The sequence below is a fragment of the Myotis daubentonii genome, chromosome 10, assembly GCF_963259705.1.
Source record: "Myotis daubentonii chromosome 10, mMyoDau2.1, whole genome shotgun sequence".
Classification (NCBI taxonomy): domain Eukaryota; kingdom Metazoa; phylum Chordata; class Mammalia; order Chiroptera; family Vespertilionidae; genus Myotis; species Myotis daubentonii.
Window position 1 is genome coordinate 22,875,071 of NC_081849.1, and position 5,480 is coordinate 22,880,550.

Sequence of the window (5,480 nt, forward strand, 5' to 3'; positions counted from 1 at the left end):
ACAAAATTCCTGCAAGAGTAGGTCTTCATGCCCCCCTCCCCCCAATTTACCATTATAGATATTTAGCTACTCCCTCCAGGCAGGAACTTCATTTTAGTCATTGTCCTATCCCCATTGCTTTGAATAGCACCCGGCAAATGGCAGGTGAAAGGGCGAGGACTACACCCTCCACCTTGCCCCAGGGTAAGGGCTATGCCCTCCATCTTACCTTGGCCATGTGCTCAGCAAGGCTTCTTCCCCAAAGCCAAGCCACTGCTGGCCACGCCCAGGATTTCTCTGGACTGGCCAATGATAGTTAAGGGAAGTGCACGCCATCACTATGACCACATCCTGTGTAATGAGACACCGACTGGCGCCTGGCCAATCGGCAGGGCCCACAGTCCTTTCTCCTCCCCTTACCCCAACCCCCTCTAAAACCTCTCTCCACACAGAGTTCTCTCTCTCGGCCACTGGAGCTTACCGTTGCATCGGTGAGTGTGGCAGGGGAGCCAAACCCGGGTTTGAAATGAATGACTCTTTGCTTTTGCATCGGACTGATGGGCTCCCTGGGGGTCTTGGGAACTTTGAAATCTGGGCACAACATTAGGCACACAATAAATATTTGTTAAATGCATTAATATTTGTTATTTTAATTTTTTTACAATGATTGTTTACATTCTTAACAAACATTTTATTAGAAACAACACAGCTGTCTTTTCCCCAATCACACTATAAACTTGATGAAGTCATTTATTTTAAAGACATGAAGGGCCCTAGCTGGTTTGGCTCAGTGGATAGAGCGTTGGCCTGTGGACTGAAGGGTCCTGGGTGCGACAGCAGCCAGAACACATGCCCGGGTTACAGGCTCAATCCCTGGCAGGGGGCGCGCAGGAGGCAGCAGATCGGTGATTCTTTCTCATCATTGATGTTTCTTTTTTTTTTTTTTAATATATTTTATTGATTTTTTACAGAGAGGAAGGGAGAGAGATAGAGTCAGAAACATCGATGAGAGAGAAACATCGATCAGCCGCCTCCTGCACATCTCCCACTGGGGATGTGCCCGCAACCCAGGCACATGCCCTTGACCGGAACCGAACCTAGGACCCTTCAGTCCGCAGGCCGACGCTCTATCCACTGAGCCAAACCGGTTTCGGCAATTGATGTTTCTATCTCTCTCTCCCTCTTCCTTCCTCTCTGAAATCAATAAAAATTAAAAATAAATAAAAATTAAAAAAAAGAACTGCCCTCTGTCTGGCCAGCTTTTCACCCACAGTTTCATTTGCAAAGCAAATTCAAACTGGTGGGAGGGACTGGGTGAGGAGGGTGGTGAATGGGAACTGTGAATTTCTATGGAAGAATGAGAGCATACATTAACTGTCCACAGTCAAAAGGAACCTTGTTTAAAGATGTTCTAAAGGACACTTCTGATATGGTGGGGTGGGAAAGCACTGTGTAGATTTGAATTTTTCTGAACATTAGCAAAGTGATATTTGTTTCAGAAAAGGAAATATGAGACAGAGAACTCGGAGACAGAGAAAGAGAAAAAAAACACACATAGTAAAGGTCCACCAAACTCTCTGATTCCTTCTCCCTTGCTCCTCACAAAGTCTTCCTGCCCCTAGTCCAGCGGTTCTCAACCTGTGGGTCGCGACCCCTTTGGGGGTCGAACAACCCTTTCACAGGGGTCGCCTAAGGCCATCGGAAAACACATATATAATTACATATTGTTTTTGTGATTAATCACTATGCTTTAATTATGTTCAATTTGAAACAATGAAATTGGGGGTCACCACAACATGAGGAACTGTATTAAAGGGTCGCGGCATTAGGAAGGTTGAGAACCACTGGTAGTCAGTTCTTCTCTTTGCAAGTCAGGTACAGAGGAGGGCAAGAGTGGCTTTCTTTCAGCAAGATTCATGTTTATGTCATAGTCTAAGCACAGTTTATCCGACACTTAGCCCAGTTTTACTTTGGGGCATTAAGCAATGAATTGGGACTGGTGTGAGATGGGCCAAACTGTTGCCCAACCAGGCTAGAGCATGCACTTCCCTCGCAAATGCAGAAGGTCCCGCTTATCTGTAGGGAGAAGGAAATAACTCTTATATGGTGCAATGGAGAGAGGGCTGTCCTAACAATCAGACCCCAGCACCACGTCTTTCTAGCCAGGCAACTCTAGCCCAAGTAACTGACTGATAGATCTTCCCTTCCCCCAACTGGTGGGTGGAGTATGACGTAACCTGCAGCCCGGAAATACCTGAGTGACTAACCATGTACCTTATATGGACTATACATTAAACCACCATCCAGGCCTGCCAAATACCCTAAGACAGTGGTTCTCAACCTTCCTCATGCCGCGACCCTTTCATACAGTTCCTCATGTTGTGGTGACCTCCAACCATAAAATTACTTTCGTTGCTCCTTCATAACTGTAATTTTGCTACTGTTATGAATCGTCATGTAAATATCTGATATGCAGGATGTATTTTCATTGTTACAAATTGAACATAATTAAAGCATAGTGATTAATCACAAAAACAATATGTAATTATATATGTGTTTTCCAATGATCTTAGGCGACCCCTGTGAAAGGGTCATTCGACCCCCAAAGGGGTCGCAACCCACAGGTTGAGAACCGCTGCCCTAAGCCCTTGTTCCTACATGGACCATACATTATTCCACCAATCAGCGCGTGCCGAGTAAACTAAGCCCCCATTCCTTCCCATTCCGCCCCTCAAAAGGTGTCCTCACCTCTGCACAGGTTGCTGTTCTCCCCTTGCGAGACGGCCCGGCAGGTCTCTTTCCCCTAATAAAGCCTGTAATCCTGGTTTTCGGCTCCCGACTGGTCTCTCACTAACTTCCTTCCTGGTGGGATTCCCCTCCAATGGGGCTCACGATACCCATCCAACAGGACCAAGGAGATCATGTGAAAGTGCCTTGGCGTGGGCTCAGTGCACACACTGTAAAGTAATTAAATCCACTCCTACAAATACATGGAGTCAGTCACTTCTGGGCTTACTGAGATACTTAGAAATCAAAGGGTTTCACCCCAATCCAACAAGCTTATACTGGAGGAATTGTGTGTTTAATGAGATACCAAGCAGTAAATAATCCAAAGGCCAAGCCCTATAACCGCTGTTCCACCTTCACACCGCCTGCCTCCCCCTGCTTCCCAGGGTCAAAATGCTTACCAGCCAGCTCCTTCTTCCCGAATAATTAAGATATTTAAATGCACTTGTGAATCTCACTTCCCTACCACTCTGCTTAGTTAGATAGACACTGAGCACATACCTGCTCTGGTCCCATCTACTAGTATAAAACAAGCAAAAGTGGCTTTCAATAGTTGATTTCAGTCAGACAGTACTAACCGTGGGACTTTTCTGGTAACCTCAATAATCCTATCTAATAAAAGAGAAACATGGTAATTGGCGTAGGACCGCTACCCTTCCCATTGGCTAATCAGGGTGATATGCAAATTAACTGCCAGCCAAGATGGCGGCCGGCAGCCAGGCAGCTTAAACTGAACATGAGGCTTGCTTGCTTCAGGGACAGAGGACTGCAACGTTCCCCGCCTGCCTTGCTGGCCTCTGAGCTTGCAGTTTAAGAAACATTGTAACAAACCCCAGAAACCAGCTTTCAGCCGGCTGGGATCTCAGAGCTGGAGTTGATACAGAGTTTCGATTATAGAACCCAAACAAACCAGATACCTGCTTTCAGGAGCGGAGGTCTAAGAGCTGGAGCCTCAGAGCTAAAAGTGGCCCAGAATAAAAAAAAAAGAAAAGACAAAAAGGAGCAGTTGGGAGCTTCAGTCACCTGCCAGCCTGAAAACAGCCCTCAGCCCCTCACCCAGACTGGCCAGGCACCCCAGTGGGGACCCCCACCCTGAAGGGGGTGTGACCAGCTGCAAACAGCCATCATCCCCTCATCCAGGCTGGCCAGGCAACCCAGTGGGGACCCGCACCCTGATCCAGGACACCCTTCAGGGCAAACCAGCCAGCCCCCACCCATGCACCAGGTCTCTATTCTATATAGTAAAAGGGTAATATGCCTCCCAGCACTGGGATCAGCGGAGCTGAGAGGCCTCCCGGCACTGGGATCAGCGTGACAGGGGGCAGCGCCCTAACCCCCTTATCGCCCTGTGGCTCTGTGTGTGACAGGGGGCAGGGCCACAACCTCCCTATCCGCCTTGCTCTGTTCTTGACAGGGGAAGGCGCCCCAACCCCCTGATCGGCCCTACTCTGTGCGTGACATGGTGGAGCTCCCCAACTCCCTGATTGGCCCTGCTCTGTGCGTGACAGGGGGCAGCGCCCCAACCCCCTGATTGGCCCTGCTCTGTGCGTGACAGGGGGTGGCGCTGCAACCTCCCCATCGACCCTGCCTTGAGTGTGACAGGGGACAGTGCCCCAACCCCCCAGTTGGCCCTACGCTGAGCGTGACTGAGGGTGGCATCACAACCTCCCGATCCACCCTGCTCTGTGCATGACAGGGGGCAGCGCCCCAACTCCCCAATCGGCCCTGCTCTGAGCCCCACCAGGGGCTGCACCTAGGGATTGGGCCTGCCCTCTGCCACCCGGGAGCAGGCCTAAGCCAGCAGGGCGTTATCTCCTGAGGGGTCCCAGACTGTGAGAGGGCACAAGCCGGGCTGAGGGACTCCCTCCCCCCCGAGTGCACAAAATTTTGTGCACCGGGCCTCTAGTATATGCTCTAGTATATGGAGATAATGGATGACAATTGACAGTATTTTTAAAAATCCCGATTCACAGCATAAGAAGTTGCAAGTGCGAACAGTTTTCATGTAAGCAGTTACTTTACAACAAAATATTTGCAGAACACCTCAAGCACCTCTTCAAAACTCCAGGGCTCTCGGGAACGTGGAGTAAAAACTATTGGTGTGGAAAAAAACCCCCACACAAAACAACAAAAACTATTGGTGTGAGGTCAGGGCGCAGGGCCTCAATGCTGCCCACCAACTGGGTAACCTTGGGCAAGTCACTGAGCTTTGGGTTGTATCTTCCTCTGCAAACTGAGGAGGGTGAACTAAACAGGAACTTCTCAATAGTAAGCACCGTCGCCGGATGTAAGAGCAGGGGCAGTGGTGGTACCTGTTTACAAATGCAGCTTCCTGGCCCACCCTGTGGTTCTAACTCGGTGAGTCTGGGCTCGTGCCCTGGGAACTGCATTTTAAACAAGCGCATGGCTGATTTTGCTGCTGCTGATTCATGTACATAATTCGGGAAACACAAGAATAAATAGTCTCTTAGGTCCTTTCTGGCTCTGGCATCTGTGATTCAGGTGGAATTGGTGAAGTCACAGGGCTGCAGCATGGGGAGAAGAAAAACGGAGGGGAAAATTGCTCCACAGGGAAAATGTTGATGGAAAGTGTCTTTGAAAGCCGATTGTATTAATATTCCCCTTTTGAGAGCCCCACGACTCTGGTCTAGAGAGACTTGGCTTCCTATTGGCCTCCCAGCGCTTTGCAAAGGCAATGCACATTTTATTCTCCA